Raw genomic sequence first — 22,112 nt, 5'->3', positions numbered from 1 at the left:
AACATGGGTTAAATTGATTCAACTTCTTCTTCTTCAGAGAAATCGTATTTGTACCCGTAAACGAGCCGGGCCAACTGGAACTGGTTCAGTTCTATCCGGTTAAAACCCGGACACGGCCCGGCCAAAATCCGATAAAAACCCCACAAAACCGGTTGAAAACTAGACCATAACCAGAAACGGATCATACTTAAATTGACTTATTTGACTTTTTTTTACCAATCCCGAAACACGAAAAACCCCGTTGACCACCTCTAGATGATATTGGACCAGTGGTGCAGGCACCTGGTGTTATTAGGCTCAGGTGGAATACAAAAGCCCAAAAATAGAAATTCTAACAATCGAATGATTAGCTTTTGATTTTGCAATTCAATGAAAATAGCCGTTGAGGTGATGAATTGACGAGATCAATTTAACCCATGTTTCATCGACGATTAATTAAACGAACATAGAACGAATTAATCAATTGCATGGTTAGGGTTTATAATCAAATTGGATTTAGATATGTTTATGTATATATTAAAACGTTTACGATGTTAAACCAACTGACACACCAGCTCAGTTGGCTGGTGTGTGTGTGTTACACTCTGGTCCGGCCTGAGGTCGCGGGTTCGAGTCCGGCCAGCGAGTTTTTTGGTATTTTTCTATTTTGAAGAAGAAGAAGAAGTTGCAGGTACAGGTGAAAAGACAAAAATGCCCTCACATGCTTCTCACGTGATGGGATTTAACAGAGTTTTTCTAACCCAGTTAGCGTAAAGGACATAACTTGTAGGAAAAAAAAGTTTAAAGTACACCGCCTGCAAGGAAACTTAGAAAAGGACACGAACCGTAATTCGTCTTATTTTAAAGGACAAAATTTGTAATTCTGTCAAGAAAGTATATACCAGAAACAATGGAGAAGAAACTACAACTATATGTAACCAAAGTTATAAGTTGCAGAACAGAATTTATGTCTATCAATAACTGTAAAACCTATTTCCTTCTCTCTTCTTCCACAATAATAATCTGATAAAAATAAAAATGACAATCTTCTTCCTCCTTCACCCACAAACAGCCCAGACCACCTACCTCCACGACGGTTGTTGGCGTTTATTAACCGGAAAAAACTGCCATTCTGGATCCTGTGCACGCTTCCCAAGAACCAAACTTGAAGAAGCTTGTTCATCAACATTTTGAGGAAAGAACTGTCTCAACCCACTATTGATCACTAAGCCAGTGTTCAAATCAGAGTTATACTGTGGTGGTGGTGGTGGTGGTCCGAACCCACTTGAACCAGCGGGTGAACCGGCTGCAGCCATGTTCATGAAGAAAGGTAATGGTGATTGTGACCCCATAATTTGAGGCATGGAGAACAACATGCCGTTACGTTGACCATAATTAAAGTCAAACTTCGGTTCCACTTGAGGTTTATGATCATTTCTCTTATTAACTTCAACTCTAGTACCAAAAATTGAAATAGCCGGTTCGTCACCAACTGATTGATCGTTTAAATTTAAATCAATATTTCTTGAAATGATAGGTTGTTTTGATGATGACGATGATGACGAGGATGCATGAAATGGACTTTGCCACCCGTTTTGGTCATCATCAATACTTTCAAGATTGTTAAGATCCCACTGCAGTCTTTCGGGTTTTCTAGGGTTTGCCACAGAAGATTCCTCCCCAGAAGGAAGACCCGCTGAAAATACCGTTTTACCCTCCTGACCATCTTCAGCCACATTCAGATCAAAATCATGAAACCCCAACTGCTGATTCGGGTTGTGGGTCCCGTTTTCCAGATTGTCAACTTCTTCAGAACATACTTCTTGGTTCAGGTCAAACCCTGAGATCGATTTTCGGGTATCGGTTTCTGATTCGTGAGCCACCTCGGAAATTTGAGAAACACGGGTTTCTGCATCTACATGTTGACTTTGATTTTCACTTTGACTTTCCTGACCATGTTTAGAATCAGGGGTTTTCTCAAAGGTACTACAACTTCGTTCCCGAGATTCAGTTTCTCTTTCTGCCTCGATTACAACATGTTTAGCAATATCCAGCGGGTCAATGGTACCATCGTTTATTTCCAAATCTGGTTTTTCATTATTTCTTGATAATTTAGAAACACACGAATTGTCCACGTCAGCACCAATCTCATTTCCATTGTCAGCATCTGGCTTTGAAGACTTTTCTAGATTCTCACTGACATTCGCCACGTCGTCATGTTTGTCGCCTAACACACCAGACTTTATACAAGACTCCAAAGGATTGTCCACCTCAGCACTAATCTCATTTTCATTTTTAGCATCTGCTTTTGAACTCAGGCCTTCGTTATCATCATCATTGGTTGGTTTAATATTATCAACAGGATCCAGTGGCTCCTGGTTCTTTGTGTCTGGGTCCACACCATAATCCGATGGCCTAGACTCCACAGGATCACTATTTATTGCTTCTTGTGAAACTTTATTCTTATCTTGGATTAGCATCCAATTATTACACAGTTCTTTGGCTTTTTCACGAACTGTGTGACTGTTATAAACAACAAGATCCTGCACGGTTTTCATTATTCCAGAAGAAATAATAAATCGATACTTTTCATCATCTATTTGCAGCTTCTCAAGTGCTCGCAATAAAGAAATGATAAACTCGTCCAGAGAACCATTTTCTTCATCGCTTTTAAGATTCTGGGAATCTTTAAGCCACTTGTTAATGAAGAAGAGGCCGTTTAACTGGACGAAAAGATCAAGGCAATTTTTGTTTTCTGTGGCTGCAATGGTTGTGGCAATGGTTGACCACTGTTGGGTTGTTTGACCAAAACTGTTGACTGCTAAGTCTTTCTCACTCTGCATCACGTTGATGAGCTCACTGACTCTGTCGGGAGTTGTGAGGCCATTTTCTAACTCGTTTATGGTAAAGAAGTTATCAAGTGTCATTTTGCTTCACCTACCAGCTAGGATTTCCAAGTTGAACCAAAAATAAACAGCATGCTAAACAGCGTTATCCTGTATCCTGCAAACATACAAAAGTGGAGTTGAGAATTGTGGAGAAAACAACAAACAAACATTAGAAAAGAGGAATTAATTGAAATAAACAGATAGTTATTTTCTGATTGAAAGAAAGTGAAAAAATAATCGAGCCAAATTGTTTCAACCAACAAAAAATATAATATTTACCGTACTACGAATAATTATTTTAAGCTTTTTACATATTTATGTCTTTCCAAAACAGTTTATACTTAAAAAGTGAGCACAGAATCCAAAAAATTAAATGACGCTTAATGTGGCTGTAAGTTGGATAAACTCACATTAGAATAAAACAGCATGTCACAATGAAAACATAATGAAATTGAAACAAGCTAACAAAAAACAACCAATATCCGCCCCAAGTAAGCCAAGGGAAAAACTTATGAGAAACTCATAGTATGGCAGCTTTACTGTTCTTATTTAATGGAACACGAGAAAGGCAAAACAAGTTAAAAAAAACTTAAGTAAGCGCGCAAGTTCCTATATTAAATATATATATCATAAAAGTACAATCTAATCTAATCTGAAACATGCACGATAAATATTCCCCTCAATACAACTCATCAAAAACTGCTAATCTGATTACTTGTGAGCTAAATAAGCCGCAGTTTGGGTAAGCAGTTTGAAGTTGCTTATCACAAACTGCCTATTTAAGAACGCAATAAGCAGATAAGAAATTTTAATAAGCGATCACAGCACAATATATACAAGTAACCTATGCAGTCAATCTCGGTGGTATCTCGGTTATCGGTCCTCATGTGAAATATCGGTAAAAAATATAGGTCAGAATATCGGTACCGATAATATCGGAGATATTGACCAAAATTTCACCGATGTATCACTGATACTCTCGATATCAGTGTTTTGAGTCTTAATTGTCAACTTTTAGTGTTTAATACTGGTGTTTTAAGTCTTAATTAGTTCTTACTTGTTAGTGTTTTGCAAGTTGCAAAAGGATAATTTGTTAATAGTAGGAGAGTATACTGAATTATTAGTGTTAAAAGTGCTATATATACTAATTACGCATGATATTAAAGTTACCGATATCCCACTGATATCTCACCACGACAACCAATATCTCAAATATTGGTCCTCGGCCGATATCCGATATTTTTCCGCATTAACTGCTTAGCAACTAAGATTCCTAATATTTTACTTATTATTACTAGAGGAAAAGGAAAATATCAAGAAAATCAGTTGCACGACTATTAATAAACCAATACACGCAACATGAGTTTTTAAACATAAACGCGCTACCATACAGATTAACATTTGCAGCAGCCATGTACCAAAATATTTTACACGATTCACGTGTTTTCAAAACATAAACACGTTACGCGCATGAGCAGTTAACGGTCCACTAGTTTGTTTTTCCATAAATTTGTAAATCTTTACTATAACAAAAAAAACATTCCACCATAATAATACAAAACAAGTAAACACAACCTTATTAAATTATACCAAATTTTACACATACTTGATCATGAAATAATAATGATCTTAACCTATTTGGTGGAGACAAAACATCTTATTTTGAATTGCCAGAATAACAAAAGCAGCAGCACACAAATAGTAAAAGCTTTTTTGATAAAGGCAACAAATAAAACAATACTAAAACTAGAAGCAAATAAAACATTGTCTATACTAAAAAAGAACTATATCAATAAATCACACATAAACACACAGTAGTTGAAATTAATAAACCCCAAAAATAGACCTAAATTAAACAGCAAATCCTAGATCAATCACTTAATTCACTGCAATTAATTAACAGCATACTAAACCCTAGATAACAATAAATCTTAGATCAATCAGTTACTTAACATAAATTGAATAAAAAAATATGAAAAATCTGATAATTAAAGTACGATAGTAAGCAATAATAATGAATTGATTGATTACCTGCTAACGACGATGGTTGTTTCTGCCTGTAGAAGGTTTAATTGAAATTGAATTGAAAGATGAAGAAGATTGATTAATGAAACCCTAAAAAAGTTGTGTGTGTTTGGGGACCTGATGGAGATGTTGCAGACGTTGCTTTCGTCCTACTGCAACCAGTTTAGTTATTATATTTATTATTATAGTTTGTATAATATTATATAAGTTTTTAATAATAATATAGAATATGCTATCTTGATTTCGATACATAAGTTTAGAAGACTAATGTATTCTAGAATTAAATTAAGATATTTTTGAAATAACTTAGAAAAATTATCTTTTTTTTCATATAACTAAACTAAAATTTTAAATTTTAAATTACGGTACGTCTATTTACTTCTTGATATGTAGTTACTATAAATTTAGTTCAGTATTTTATTAATAGTTGGTACACAATTAGCTAAATATTTGCCTTCTCAGTAATAGACTTATTTAACCTCCACAATCGGTTCAAAAAGGAGACTTCTGATAAAATATTATTCGTGAAAATATGATTATCATATGTAATATGTTGTTTCGTTTGAAAGGTCTAGAATGAACTCAGTTATCAAATAAAAAGGTTAATCTAAAGGAAATAAAGGAAGATATCAATGTTTTGGGGTTTTAATGTTTTATGGTTCTCAAATAGATTCAAAAGGATGTTCTAATGAAATCGTTTTTCAAAGAAAACAAAATTGTAAACCCCTGATGTACTTTTTCTTTGCAAATCCATCTAATTTTACAATAAATTATAAGACCGGCATTCAACTTAAATAGTTGTCAATGAGTTATTTTGTTACAAGTTAATTAAAATTTAGTGATTTAGATTAAATAATTGGTTGAAGGACGACAAAACGAGGAATGAAAAAAATTTAAACATGACAGGGAAATCTTACCCCACCCCATCTCATTTACATTAATCTAACTATCTATATAATTGCCTACCAAAAAATCCTATGTGTCGCTCTCATGCTGTCCCCCCCCCACCCCCACCCCACCCATTCTCTAGAGCCACCAGATTGCTTGATTTATAAATGAAGGTTTCTCATGCATTTGACCCGAATTCACGGGTATGGGTCTCACCAAACCCGGATAGTCTTTAAATGGGTTATAACATCTCATTTATTTGTAAAACTATATCATAAGCAAACAATAATTTTCATGGGTCATGAGTCTCACCAAACCTGGATAACCCTTAAACGGGTTATAACATCTCATTTATTTGTAAAATAACCCCTTAATTATCAAAGAATAACTTTCGCGGGTTATATATCTTACCAAACTCTAATAGCCCTCAAATGAGTTATAAGATCTAATTTATTGATAAACAATTTCATCATTAAACCCTAATTGTATTTATATGTGTTACATGTTCTCTGTTGCTGGTTTATCATCTCCATCGTCGGTTAACTTCCGATACTACCCACCATTGTCAGCTACATCAACGCCCATTTTTTCATTAGACAAATATTTGTGTTCATGTTTGTACATTTAAAAAAATCAACATGCTCGTGTTCGTTTATGTTTGTTAGTTAAAAATCTAAAAAACCTATACATCTCAACTGATAAAACCCAGACGTTAAAAAATAGAATAACAAACTAATATATATATATATATATATATATATATATATATATATATATATATATATATATATATATATATGTATGTATTAAATTTAAAACAGAACTACGTTAAAAAATAAAATAAATCATCATAAAATAGCAAAACGATTAAAACAAAACTTTAAATAAACTCCCGTAACACGAGAGGATCAAACTATTATATTATATAACATTCAAAATAATAACAAATAACACAACAAAGTTAGAAATCTGAAATTAATTACGGGAAGTTTAGTTGGGTATTTGATATTTCAAGTTGGGTATATAGATGAACTTAAAATTGAGTTTTAGATAATAGGCATCGCAACAAGTGAACTTTAACCATATAAGAATTTTAAAAAAACGTGTATGCCTGAAACCCGAGGTCTATCCACAAACTCAATAGATATAGGTTAAGGGGTAACCCAATGTGATATAATTTTACAGTCGGATATAATAACAGAATATAAATAATGCAGATTTATGTAATAGATTTTCTTTACATTGAGTATGAAGCGTTTATTAAGTTGATATTATGTGTTACTAAAGTTTCATATAATAAATTAAGAAAATAATATTCGCCCTATGGTAAAAATTTAATACCTCAAGTCTCTAGTAGAGGGTGGGCACGCGTACATCAATAAAACTGAGTAACGTATACCATGCCGAATATATTGGTACGACATGGGTATTCAGTACGATACCCGCTTTCCTTTACGTTTTTTTTTTCAAATCTCCAATGATCTTGGTACCCAACCGATAAGATTAAGAAATAAAATTAATCAATATGGAACAAGTATCAAATTAGCTAAATTGGTATATGTACATGCATAGTACCCCAATTCAATAAACCATGATACCAAACCATAAAAAAACAACCAAAACATAATATCGAAAGCAAACATAAAACCATAATACCAAAGTAACCATAATATTAAATTTATTCATTATCAAGTAACATAACACCAAAACATGCAAAATGTGGCAATAAAGTCTCTACATATTCAAAATGGGTACCAAGTACCAAAATACATGTATCCGTACTCGAACACATAGGTACCGAATACCAATATCCTAAATTCTTGCTACTGATACCTTACCGAATAGGCTAAATCAGTACATGTACTAATACATGTACGTGTATTCCGGGAAAAATCTCATCCCGGCTGTAAACTCGACTACTTAAGAATAAATCTAATTAAAAAATTAAATCTGAATACAAGATGATTTAATGAACTTCGTAGGTCTCTATTTGTTTCATCTAAATTAAGAAATGGTATGAATGTATGATGTGTAGTTATGCAATTTTGGTGGAATAAACTATACAATTACGGAACGTATAAATGAGACAAAAATGAAAATTTTAAATTGAAATTAACATAGTAATCCTACCTACTTAGGCATGTGATTTGCTTGCTACACTAATCAAGGGATTATGTTTTATGTGGTTCATAGAACTACTGAATATAACAATGTTCAAGGTTTTTTCTTATAGAAAATAGCTAATAAGAAAGGTGGATATACCTTTTTATCATTGAAAACATTCACTAAAATTAAGTGACTTTTGCCCTTTTGGCATAACAGTTAAGAAAGGTAGATAAACCTTTTTTTTAGCATTTAAAACATTTAAATAACTTTTGCCCTTTTGGCATAACGAGGTCTTATTACTATAGACAATAGTCTTAAGAAGTTATAAGATGTAAGAATGCTATAGACCGGTGATAAAGGGTGATCAATAAGTAGAAAATATAATTAAAAACGTGTTGAGCTATATGCGTACAACTTGTGTCATGATTTTGTGATAATTCAAAACACGATGCATTTATCCAATATAATGGTGTGTCGGTTTTTATGAATCTCATCTTGCCACATCAGAACCGCACTAGACAAATCCACCATACCCGCAAATTTTTGGCCAAATCTAAATAAGTGGTGTTTAGGGTGCTTTCCTAATTACCAAACAGTTGTTGAGGAAACCAACCAGAAGATAACGAATTGATGTTCAAAATGCATATCTATCAGTAGGCTTTATCCTTCGTTTTCAACTATAATAAAATGAGTTTGAACATAGTTCCTGGGAGATCGGCTTTTTCCCCATATACATGTGTACAATATTCCTGAATGATTCTTACCATTTATCGTCTATAAGTTTTATCAACTCATTTGTAGAATAAATCGTTGACAAAAGTATGTATAAAAGTAATAATAGGAGCTAGTTTTATCATCGTCTACAAGCTCACACAGAGTAAATGAGCAATCTTCATTATGAGGTTTGGCTCTTAGTTGGGTTGGGTACTTGGGCAAGTTCGACCAGAAATGCTAAGCCTCGCAGCTCGGAAACCACACTTGAGACACCCTTGCCCTGGTACTTGACTCACTTGGGTCCATTTAATTTGTTTTGGATTTTTAATGTTTAAATGGTTCCTACAATTTATTTTTATATCCTTTTGTTTTCTAGTATCAAAGGATATTTTGACACTTCATTAAAACTTTTAACAGAAAAATCAACGTCAGTATGCTGTTGACGCCGTTGCCACCAACACCATCACAGGAAACAGTTTTAACAATCCAGCTCATAATAAAAGCTCACATTGTTATTTCAATTATTTAAAAAAACATTTATAATAAGTCATAACGTGAAATCAAAATCACAGAACTCTATATTGAAATAGTGACAAAATTATACAAACCAAATGAAGGCAAAACAAAGTACATTACTGTCATTTAAACAAAATAAAAAATCACACCAAATTACTTTACTCATATTTATATATCAACAAAAAAAAGTAAACAAATTTAGGTTTAAAAGAAAAGAAAGAAAAAGATCACACCTTGATAGTAGTATCAAACTTCTCACCCATTGCTCCACCTTTCTGTTTCTGGAACTGTATGTACCTTAAGGTACAAGCAAAGAACGCATCCGAGATATGATCAGGTGTGGCAATGTCACTTTGCAGCTCTGTTTTGATAAGCTCTATCAGCCCCTGGATTGCACCACTTGTGATCTGTGGATTGCCCTTTTCGAAGTAATACAGGTACCTGTATCGAATATCAACAAAGTTTTGAGTTTTTTCTAAAGAACATATAATTATTAAACTTGATAAAACGATTATAAAGGTGTAAACACTTGGATTCCCTTTGCGTAACTTATAAAACTTTGGCCCGTTTCTTAATTAGCTAACTCGCTTAAATTTTACTCGTTTAACCCGTCGTTAACAAAATGCACGCTAAATTAACCAGAGTCAAATACTATTAAATAAACTAATTTACTTACTTGTTGAGTATTTCAACAAAGAGAGTAACAGGCCCGCTACTACCGCGAGTAACATTTGCCATTTGCTGTGCAGCATGTGCAATCCTTAATGCGCGTTTAAGGCAAAGAAGGACCCTGCAATCAATATAGTGTTAATTACTACAAAAAGATAACTACTAAAACTTAAAAAGTTAAAAGAAAACTTCACAGAGAATAAAAAACGGCTTGCTTTTTAGATATCATATTATTGTAACACTCTTTTCACAAAATTTGAATTACTAAATTACTCCCTCCGTCCCTCTACAAGTGTCATGGTTTGAAAAACACAAAATTTAAGAAAGTTTGAATAATTGCACCTTTTTTCTTAACAAATTACTATAATGCCCTTGACATATATAAAAAGACAAAATTTAAGAAAGTTGGAATGATTGCATTTTAAGGGTAAATTTGGAAATTCATTAATAAAGTTTGAAAGTGGACATTTGTAATGGGACAAACTAAAAAGGAAATGTGGACACTTTCAAAGGGACGGAGGGAGTATCATTTATGTGTACCTTTCTCCATCCTTTATGCCATCTTGATCATCCACCCAAAACAAGTGTGAACACGCATAAACCGCTCTGCACTGATCGGGCTTTTTCAGAAGTTTAGCTGAATACTGAATATTGGAATAAATGTGTTATTAGCTGAAATGTGTGAATGGAATAAATATAAATGTAATATGAAAGGGTGAAATAATGTTTTTACCCCTGTGGCTTTATGTGTCAAGGTATCTGTTCTCCACACCAAAAACACTTGTTCTTTGAAGGGTTCCGATTATTAGGTGGATTGCAGTCACCTGGGCTTTGGAATCCTGTATTACAACTCACAATGCAACTGATTAGTTTAACTGTAGTCAACAGATTGACTTTGACCTGATGGTGTTTACGTGGATTTGGGTTGTGTGCTATCACAAGTCAAATTACATTTAATCAAATTTACTATGAAAAGGAAACGGGTCAAATATGTGAAATTAAATGAAATTTAGCTGAAAAGGAAGCCGGTCAAACACGTAAAGTTAAATCAAATTTAGCTGAAAAGGAAACGGGTCAAACGTGTAAAATTATAATAAATTTAGCTTAAAAGGAAATGAGTCAAATTTGTAAAAAATTAAACCAAGTTTAGCTTTAAAGGAAACTGGTCAACATGTAAAATTAAATCAAAAATAGCTTAAAATCAAAAAATGGAAACTGACCAAACCAAAAGTTGCCTAAATTGTATTCTTAATGCACAAAGGCTCATAAACCTCTTTTTTATGAAAAGTAAAACATTGATTATTACTAAAATACTATTATTTTTGTAATTACAACTGACACATTAGTCGTCCGTTAAAAAATGACTATCATCCAACATCCGGTAATCACATCACCGCAACTCAGTTAAAAATATAGTTTTTGTAATTACCGCAATTTCTTCCTCGTATAAAACAAATGCTTGAGTGAAGAATTCATAAGCAACTGGTTCCAGATCACAGTCATTGGCAGCCTGCACAAAATAAAGGTAGAACAACAAAAAACCAACGAGTTGGTAATAAAGAGATTTAAAAAATAATTGTCAGATAATCTCAGTTAACAAATGTGGGTTAGATAGTGGGTTAAATGTTGGGGTTTAGGCAAGTTATATAACGTGTCAAGACAGTAAGTTGCCCAAAATTTTGATTTTTGTATAAATAATTGGTGTCAAATATGATTATAAAAAAACATATTTTGGCGGCAATTGTAACTCTTTGAATAAATGATTTAAGAAGTTCAATACATTAAAAATACACTTTGTATGACTTTTGACCCATTTCCTTGTAAGCTACTTTTTTAAAACTTTTCTGTCTGGCCCGTTAAAAATAAAATATAACCCAAATCAACCCATTCTTAAGTAAATGGTTTGAAAGTTGAAACATGAAACTGTCACTTCTACATATGACATTTAAAATAGTACAAAACTTTGTGCAGGAGACTTCACCTCTGCACACTGTAAGTACAGCCTCAATGCCAATTCAGGGGCTGGAACATATGAAAGTGCCTCAATCGTCTGAAATGTAAAAAACAAAACTAATGTCATAAAGCAAAGGGTAAATTTTCAAAGTAGTAATTTGACAATTGTGTCATGTCATTAGACTATAAATTAAGATATATAATTGTTAAAAAGATATATAATTGGACAATTGTATCAGCCAAAGTGAACCATTTTGAGCCAAAATAAATATCATTCAGTAATAACCAAACGTATTTAGACCTATGTTGCATTGCTGTAAACTTGTAACTTCAAGAAAATATCTTAGGTATTTGTATACCAACTATTTTTTGTTATTTAAAATAAACTACCTGATTTAAAAGCTGGAATATTTTCTTAGGCGTTGCCGGATCCTCTTCTCCAGTTACATCTCCATCTTGATTTTGCAATCGGCGAATAAGCTGCAGATGATAAATGGTTAACATGACACTAATCAACACTAATTAACTTTTTGTACGGGTCAAAATTAGTCGGGTTAGATTGACCTAGTAACACTTTTTGTCAGGTTAAATATTCAACTTCTTTTATACACCATTAGTTTGCCAAATATGATTATAATGATTATAAATTTATAATACTTCATTAATAATTAAAATTCTTAGATAATATACTTAAAAGGATGTAAAAGGAATACATTTTGGGCCTCCGGTCATGAATAATATATACCTTCAAAGCAGAGAATACAAGAGGAGGAACTGTAAAAGGAAGACGTTTTGGGCCTCCAGTCATGATATGCTTCCGCACAGTACAAATAATCTAAGCCAGAATAAAGAGATTATAATTAATAAATAATAAAGTACAAAAGGGCAACTTTTTGGTAAGGTCGGGTTGGGTTTGACCCCAACCACTTTTTGTTCAACGTTTTAAAATCTTGTATATATATTTGTGCTAAATATATGATTACAATATATATATATATATATATATATAAATTTGATCGTGGTCCAAATTTAACAAGCAATTTAGTTTTTATAAATATTTGGCCACTTTCATTTTTAGCCAACTTTTGGATTATGCCTATTTGACCCGTTAAAGATAAAATCAGATGTAACTCAAATTGAGCCATTCAGATGTAAATGGGTCAAAATTAACATTAGAAAATAAAAGGTATCTGAAAGTGAAGCCACTGGAAATCGGTTACCTTCAACATCTCCTCCGGGTCATCATTATAGAGCACATGTATAACACGAGCAACAGAATTTTGTTCTTCATTAAAATCCTCCTCATCAAACTAACAGCATTTACAAAACATTTAAACATAACACAAATGAAACAGGTTGAGGAATGCACAGATAAGTTTAAGAAATAAAGCAATTAGTATGCTATTGGAAAATTTGCGGCAATTTGAAAAGATAAAATTATAATGCGCACCTCATCGTCTGAATCTCCCTCCAAATCCTTAATAAGCCCTTTAATTAACTCAAAAAGAACCTCAACCTGCAGCAAATCACCAACCACTTTATAAAGGAAAAACAATTCATGAATGAATTTAGAGGTGAAAATTTTGACCATGTCGATTTAGGTTGTGATTTACTTCAAATTAGTCAGATTAAGGAAGTTATCCAAAAGGAAGAAGGTCAGGTTGATGTACTTTACTATTGCAAAAGTAAAGTTTTTGTGATCTTAATTAATGCATTAATTACTATATATATTAAAACTGGTAATCAGTATGAACAATACCACCACCTGTACAAGTTGTTTGACCTTAAACACATATGGTTTAAGCATCTTAATTTTCAAATTACAATATCCCCCCTCAACTTTAAGTACACTTACCATTTAAACCCTATATTGTTCCGGTTGTTTATTATAATTGGCCCAACTCTCAGCTTTTTTTGCTTTTTTTTCTCTTACAGTTTTTAGAATATGATTTTATTTTATTTTTTTGAACGGCGAATTTCTTTTAATCCTTGTCGTTCGTGGCCTGTGGGACCTGAATCCAAGACCTCCCCCTCCAAAACCCATGTGTTTAAAGGCTTTGCCTTTGGCAATGAACCACCATCCCATTATTTTAGAATATGATGTTTTATACAATACCAAATACAGATACTGTTGCGGCGTAAACTTTTTTCATAAACCAAGTTGCGCGTGATAACATACAAGTCCATTGAAGCATAAACGTACAAGCGGTTAAAATTTCTACAAGGTTTCGTTTACATTTTTTTCTGCGACATGCTTACTTTTATCAACGTTTTGACGTCGAATACTTTTCAAAGGGTTAATACTAATGTACAAATGGTCAAACTCGACCATTACAAATATTAACACCCCTAGTGGTCGGTATGAACTTTTTTTTTAATTTCACCCCTTCATTATTATGATTTTTAAATAAACGTAAAACATGTGTCGAATTCCTTTTGGGTATGTCATGACATTTTTTTTGGTTTTCTTGTTCGGCTGATAGCAAGTGCTAGTACAGGACTAGTATCGTAACAAACTATACCGTAACGAACTAAACCCCGCCGCAGCACATGGGTTTCGTCCACTAGTTATCTATAAGAAAATCTTAACAAAACGGCAAGCAAAATGTTAACCCAAATTTATTTTAACTCGTTACCCGACTCACTCATATCACCACCTCTAGACTAATAATGAGTAAGCCAGCAAAAGATGTTTGATACCTTGTCAGCAGAAGATACACAAGCTTGATTTGTCATTATACTTTGGATAATAACCATAGCCATTATCTTATTGGTTCCGGCATCAAGGTGATCCATGACACGTGGATAATTAGATAATGTCAAAGAAGTGACAATATCACTATATTTTTCCAAAGGTGCACTTAAAAGTGCAACAACTTGTTTTGTAGCTCGACTATCTTCAAGCTTTGGTTTGTTAGAAAGTATCTTCACACATGATCCCTATACAAAGCAAGAAATTGTCACATTTAAAGTTTTTACCCTTCTCCTTTATACATGGAATAAAGTATCCAACTATTTTCATGAAGATTTAAGACCAACCACAAATTGACAAGATTGTATGGATCACTCAAGTATGTACCAGTTTTCATTTTGTACATTCCAACCCAAAGTATGCCAGAAATTATAAATTACCAAAATGCCCTTACTGTAAAAAGTTAAAATAGTACAGATAATAATCTAAATGTGAAATTATCAATTTTATGGCTCCGCCGCTGATCCTGGGGATAATTGGCAATTGGGAAGAATCTCACAATGCCAGAATGAATTTTGCCACTACTTTTGGTTGGGTAATCTTTCAGACATTTTTTGTGTGCCAATATGATTGATTCTCGCCTGTCGCCAGGCAGGTCTAGTAGTCTTTAGATGTTTCATAATATTTTGACTTTATAATAGCACAAAAGGTGAGGGTTCGACTCCATTGTCAATGTCAATATATAAATATATTTAAAAAGTGCATGAATTGTTATAATTTATTTTTAGCCATTTACTACTTGGTTATTCTCACTTGGCCATTAATCCCAGGTGTGTTTGTTTGTTTGTTTGTATTGTGTGTTTTTTCAATAATCTAAACTAAACGAACTATACTTGCTTAAAAAGAATAAGAGAAAGTAAAATCCATTCGCTAACTCAAATACGCTACGAATGGTCTATATGGTATGTTTAGATTTCACTTTTTGTAAGACCCATAACTTTTGTGTCCTAATGATCACATAACAAATTAAGGGACTCATTGATAACTATCCCAAAGTTAAAGTCAAGGGACTAAAACCGAAAATGTTAAAACTGTTAGATCATGTATTTTTCAGGTGGTTCGTATAAGGGCTTAGAAGAAATTGACGATTTCGTTCACTTGACGGGTCGTTAATTTGACTACAGTTTATTTGACGGCAGTCAGTACGACAATTTTTGCCAGCTCAAACCTCATTCACCATGATCTCTTCATTTACGACTACTATTCACTAGGTGACTCTGACGTGTTCTGTAACATCACGTAAATTTTGGGTCAAAAATGTTAACTTTTCAAAGTCAATGGACTAAATCTGCCAAATTCCAAACCTTATGGACTAAAATGAAAATTCTGATCTCTTGTCCTCTCGCGATACGCGACGGGACAAAGGACAAGCCCATCGCGTACCGCGATGGGGCTTGGTCAAACTTCTAGAAGAAGTCAACAGCGGTACGCGACCGCTGTTAAGCCAACGTCATCGCAATACGCGATGACGTGGCCTGACACGTTATGCCACGTGTCAAGCGGTGGCACGGCGTGTGCCACGTGTCGCCACGTGGTGCCACGCGTCACAATGCCTGCCACGTGTTGACACGTGGCAGGCCTACCCTAAGACTCATCAACCCTATATCGCGGTACGCGATGGGGTGATCAGGGAGCCCATCGCGTACCGCGATGGGGTTCAAAAATCACTATAAATAGGGCAGCCACGAGCTCAGCCCAAACACACCACAAATACACACATTTACTTTCTCTAGCTTCTTACTCTACCTCGAAGTTCGTGCCAACGATCCGTCTCGATAAACATGCCCCGAAACCTCGTTTTCCGAACCCGTTACCTCGATTTCCGTGCCATCCCGAAGTGTTGCCCCGACGACCCGGTGATTATCTCGAAGTGCGTGCCAAGTGTGTCTCGAAGTGTGTGCCAAGGATGTGGGTGTCTCAATAAGCGTGCCGAAGAGAAGGTGTTAATCCAAGTGAGCGTTGAAAAGCAAACGGCGTCGAAGTGCTGCCCGAGTGTCGAGGGTATTCTAAGCTAAACAAGGTAGGCATAATGCCCGACCAAAATAATAATAAAATATTATAACGGCTTAATACCCTAGTCGAAGTTATGCTCGATGATAAACAAAGAAAGATATAACAAAGAAAATAAAGAAAGGAAAGATAAATTATATATATATATATATATATATATTCTTTGTTATGAAATATATTATTTAAGTATAATGAGTATACTTAAATAATAATAAAGAAAGAATACGTTTCTTAATGAAGAAGAAACGTCGGGTTTTATAAACTAAAGGTTTATTAAATGTTACTTTTCAACTAAAGGTTTTAAAGTAAAGTAATGAACTAAAGGTTCAACGAGATGATAAGACTAGAGGTCTTAAAGCCGGATCGTGTATCCGACTAATGAATGTTATACTCGTACTATAGGTGTGAGATAGCGAAGGAAAGACTAACGGACGGTGTTGAAAGCTGATCCTATTGAAAGGTGAATATGCCCCACTTATACAAACTTGTTTTTCAAACAAACAAACGTGTTATGTGTAAAACTTTACATGAGGCTACGTGTCTCTAAAACCATTATAAATAAGAGTATGAACCTAGCCCTCAGGCTGTGGTATACGTTTGTCTGGATCCTTACATATGTGGTATGCGGTGGGCACATCGCACCACGCCTGGTCACGACCTCCAGCCACGATGGGCCGGACCCAAGTATGTCCGAGTGAGAATGACCATGTGTATATTTATGGTACCCAAGTATGTCGGAACGTTGCGGTGTTCTGCTGAGGTGACCTAGCGTAGAGACTCGAGTTTATGATGATTGTAATTATGCGGCCATATAACTTACAGAAAAACCAATATCTTAATTACAAAATATAATTAGCCCAACAATTGTTTTCCTAAAGTATTAACAACGTACTTACCCAAACAAATACACCATTAAAAATAACCTTTTACATAGTAAAACTAATTCCTACACAAGTAGCATGATAATTACATTCACAACAATGATGAATAATCCTACACAACATACATTATATCCTTCACAACAAAGTTACCCTACACAACAATCATTACATACTACACAGTATTATCATATATATACACATTGTGTATAAAAAAAGACAATTTTGACATCCTACACAACAAACAAATAAAAACATGCAACCTACACAACACAAATTAAATCCTCCGTATCATAATTACCCTACACAACACCATTACTTAATAAAATGTTTACATCGCCCAATGTACACCAAGCCTACACAATAGCAGGAACCCATACACATCCTAATAAAATTACATACATAAATCATATAGTCTACACAAACCTCTACACTATAATTGTACACATACACAATAACAATAATCCATCCTACACGATAACAATAACCCATACACATGCTCCAAAAAATAACAACAGTGTAGTAAACCTTTTTTCATATAGAAAATCCAACCAGGTTGGAATTTAACCCAAAGCACTAATTTAATTTTTCATGAAAAATAACTTTGAGAAATAATATTATGAACAATATATGAATGTAGCAATTTTGAATAAGAAGTCGACGATGTTTCAAGAGTTTCAATTAAAAAAATTCAATGTTGGAAAATTCTAGCTAATGAAATATAGAAAGAAAATTTGCAAGTAAAAAAGGAACGAAATCATTAATATATACATTCGATATTAATTGAATGTCTACCCTAAAAGTGACCAGATTACCCTTTCTTCTTAAAAACATGGACTTAATCTTTCATAAAAATTACAACTTTACCATATTCATTATAAACCATGGATTAAGATATTGAATGGTCCAGATTTATTTCTCTCATTTCTTACACTAAAATGACTTCCCTCTTGAACCATTTCCTATATATATATATATATATATATATATTGAATGGTCCAGATCTATTTCTCTCATTTCTCACATTAAAATGACTTCTCTCTTGAACCATTCCTTATATATATATATATATATATATATAAACATACACATTCTTCTCCATTTCATACACAATTCATACCTAAATTTTTCAAAAAATCTAGCAAAATGAATCCTACAAACAATCCAAACCAATAGAAACCCGTGGAACTCACCGCTACTATGACAGAAATCATCAAAAAAAAAACACGAAAAGTTGGCCGAGGAACTCAACGATACCATGAGAGAAACCAACAAACAACACGAAAAGATTGCTGCTATGGTGGAATTGCGGGAAATGAGTAAAGAATACGAATCCCTCAAAGCGGCCGGATCACACGAAGAGGCCGCATTTTTGCAACGACGACGAGTCGAAAAAATGCGCGAATATTATGGATATTAGTATTTTCTTTAGTTATGTATCTTTTTATTAGTTATGTGTTTTTTTAGTTATGTATCTTTTGTTAGTTATGTATTTTTTTGTATTTCTTTTTAATTTTAATACAAATAATAAAAAAAGATATTGTGGCCCCAGTTTGTAGCCCTTACACCATTACATCCCAAAAACAAATTTTCACCCCTTGTCGACTGGGCGCCACGTGTCGCAATTCGCCATAATTTGTAGCCCCTCCAGTACGCATAGCCTAATAGTTTAAGGAAATTGCTTATTACTATCTTCTTGGCTACACTATGGAGCTTATGGTGTAATCGTAAGGAGAATATCAGCTTTTACGGTAAGGCTATTATGTTTCACAAAGTTTTTGGTGAATTAAAAGAATTGGCTTTCTTGTGGCTCTTTATACGGTCCAAGACCTCTATAAGAGAGTGGAGGTTATGGTTTGGTTTTAACCAGGATGGAATGATATATCATTAGGTGTTTTGGTTTAGCTCCTTGGTCTTACTTAGGCTTGTTCCTCACCTTCTTGATGAGATTTTTGTTAACATGTACTCTTTTTTATGTTTTTATATATAAGCCTTGCTTACTTATTCTAAATGGTTTCCATAAAAGGAACACACGTTGAGGCCCTATGGTTGTGAAACTCATTACTTCGCAATAGCCCACGTGCACAATGTGAGCGCTATTTGATGTTTTAATAGCACATTGCCGCAAGCCGCATTTATGTTTTAAACTTTGGGGCGACTCAATTGATTAGAGCAATGTGACGTGACTAGCGCAACCCAACATAGTTCATAAGTACGGCTAATCTTATCCGGGACACTTAACGATGTGGGAGCTTCTCTAACAAAGTGTGGCCCAAGTTGTTATTGTTGAGTTGTATCTCAATGTCACTTATATTTTTCTTCTTTTTCCATAAAACAGGCTGCTATCTCGGGCATGAGAGCCATCCCCGACAATACATACACTGTTTCGATTGTTGTAGCATTAGAGATAGACGTGTTTGTCTAAGAAGATGCACACAGGCTGTATTAAGGGACCCGTGTTGAACACAAAGCTTCAACTAACTTTTGCGGATTAACTCATTCATTGTTGTAGTCGAAGGCCTTACGGCCAAGAACATCCCTTAGGACTCTAACTTAAATCAACTTCAATTTATATAAAAGTGTGTTTTATATTTATGTTTGTTTTGTTTACGGTATTGTACCCGAAGTTACAATCAAGCAGAACTCAATGTGTACGTTCCCATGCACATGCTTGTCCTTTTGGAAAGACACTATTTTATTTTTGGTAAGATTGATCTCATCCTCATGCGTTGTCACTTCACAGTCAACCTTCAAACTATACCAACTCATAGTACAAGCTTCGGTTTCCACCATTCGTTGTCTTTACTCACTACTACCAATTATAACATGTGATTCTCTGTTTGTCACGTAATTGTCATATAGACATAAGTGTATTCATTAACGATCACGTAATAATTTAACTGAAACCATAGTTATTATTTAAAAATGTTTTATATTTAAACAACAATGGGGTATTATGGTTGGTTGGATTTGCAGTTGGCCACGTCACTTGAAGCCCCTTGCTCGTTCCTACAGCGGAGCGGTAGAGCCCAACGCCCCCATTTCCTTATTTGGCGCCCTTGTTTGGAATGATATAATGGTTTTGCTATCAATTTGGTGGTGATGTGCTGCCAGTAGTAGGGTTTACTTAGAGTACTAGGACATGTTATAATTAAAGAATTTTAATATTTTGATATTATATATCGTCAAATATAATTAGTTTACTAATATTTATAACAAAATAAGTGAATATTAATAATACTAATTTTTTTCTAAAATTTGCTAACCAAGTTGATCAACTAGATGAGATTCCGACTGACGCTGACCATCTTTAACCGATTCTTAGTAACTAAACAAAGTAAAAGAAAGTCGCATCGTCCCCATACCTTGTAATTATAAGGTACTTATCCTTATAGACTTACTTTTACATCATTAATCCAATAATCATAGAAGTATGGGTATGAAATTACTTATTACATATAGAACAAAGAGGCCAGAGGACCCCTCCACTGTTAGTAATTTAATATCATTAAAATGGGTCCAATCTTGTTCTTATCTTCTCTAGCTATTTCTCTCTACATACACTTATATTCAGAGCAATCTAGTCTGATTCTCACGCCGGAGGGTGGTCACAATGAGGAACCCCCCCCCTTCTCAGTGACGAGCTCACGGTGTCTGTTTTGCAGGTCAAGAAGAATAATCATCTTTGCTGGAGCTAACCCTCGTGGGAAACATCTACTTAACCCCCATATTATCTTTAATCTGCCGGGGCCATTTAGTGTTTCTTCATTGACGCCATCCGTGCATTAAGCTAGAACTAATTCTTTTTCTCGGTTTTTTCAAACTTCTAGAAAGATGGTTAAGGTTACTCCGACGCCAAGGCCACCGAGTGACCAAGAAACTCCGGTAACCACAACCCCAGCTACTGGGAGAAACACCGGTGAATACACGATTTTTACGAACACTACCCCGGTTACCCAAGCCGGGGCAAGTGCAGTAAACAATCCTCCCCTGGGATTCATTGATACCCAGTTGGAGAAACAACAGACGAGGCTTCCCCGCCAAACACTAGAACAAGTTAAAGCTTGGGCGGAAGCACGTCAGAAAGAATTCCAAGCCGAGTTTGATGAACGTTTACGTTCACTCCAACAGGCCAATGACGAATTCGGAAGCATTCGACAACAGCTCAACATGAGCAATGATTGCGAGTATGTGGATGATGAAGATTGGGAAGAATCTGACAGTGACGCAAACCCTCGTCATAAGGCGAAAGGGAAGCGTAAAGAAGACTTCCACTCGAAGAGAAATTTCGAGGAAACCTTCAAACCAAAGAACACAGGGGGAAACCCACGTGACTTCTCCAAAACTTTCAGACCAACTGTTGCAAATGCAGGAACGTCCAAATTCGCAAGGGACATTGCGGAAGCAATCGCTCCAAAGAGTGCCAAACAGATGTCCAACATAGGCACTTACGATGGCATATCTGACCCGGACGATCACCTGAATAGATTTATAGCGGGGGCAACCGTCAGTAATTGGACGGAACCCACGTGGTGTTACATGTTCCAAATGACGCTCGTCGGGGCAGCCAGAGCGTGGTTTGATCGTCTACCGGTCCACCACATCAATGATTGGGCAGACTTCCAGCACAAGTTCAGCCAACACTTAAGTCAACAAAGAAAATATACTGAAGAGCAGTGGACGATCCTCAACTGCGTCCGAGAGGAAGACGAATCTTTGCTAGACTTCATCACT

General features: G+C 34.7%; 1 pseudogene across 1 annotated transcript; it reads right to left on the bottom strand.

Annotated features, from left to right (window-relative positions):
* Positions 1-9,243: 9,243 nt before the first annotated feature.
* Positions 9,244-14,710, bottom strand: LOC143563248 (vacuolar protein sorting-associated protein 35B-like; annotated as a pseudogene). The gene is made up of 11 exons (XR_013140630.1): positions 14,439-14,710; positions 13,189-13,254; positions 12,959-13,048; positions 12,484-12,573; positions 12,129-12,218; positions 11,767-11,835; positions 11,215-11,295; positions 10,519-10,624; positions 10,326-10,429; positions 9,793-9,906; positions 9,244-9,557 (listed from the first exon to the last, which is right to left on the bottom strand). The product of XR_013140630.1 is annotated as a vacuolar protein sorting-associated protein 35B-like (transcript).
* Positions 14,711-22,112: the final 7,402 nt, after the last annotated feature.

The sequence above is a fragment of the Bidens hawaiensis genome, unplaced genomic scaffold (assembly GCF_021521415.1).
Source record: "Bidens hawaiensis isolate Kalapana, Puna unplaced genomic scaffold, B.hawaiensis_p1.1 tig00021345_1, whole genome shotgun sequence".
Classification (NCBI taxonomy): Eukaryota; Viridiplantae; Streptophyta; class Magnoliopsida; order Asterales; family Asteraceae; genus Bidens; species Bidens hawaiensis.
The sequence above is the reverse complement of the archived record's forward strand: the minus strand, read 5'-3'. Positions and strand labels throughout refer to the sequence as shown.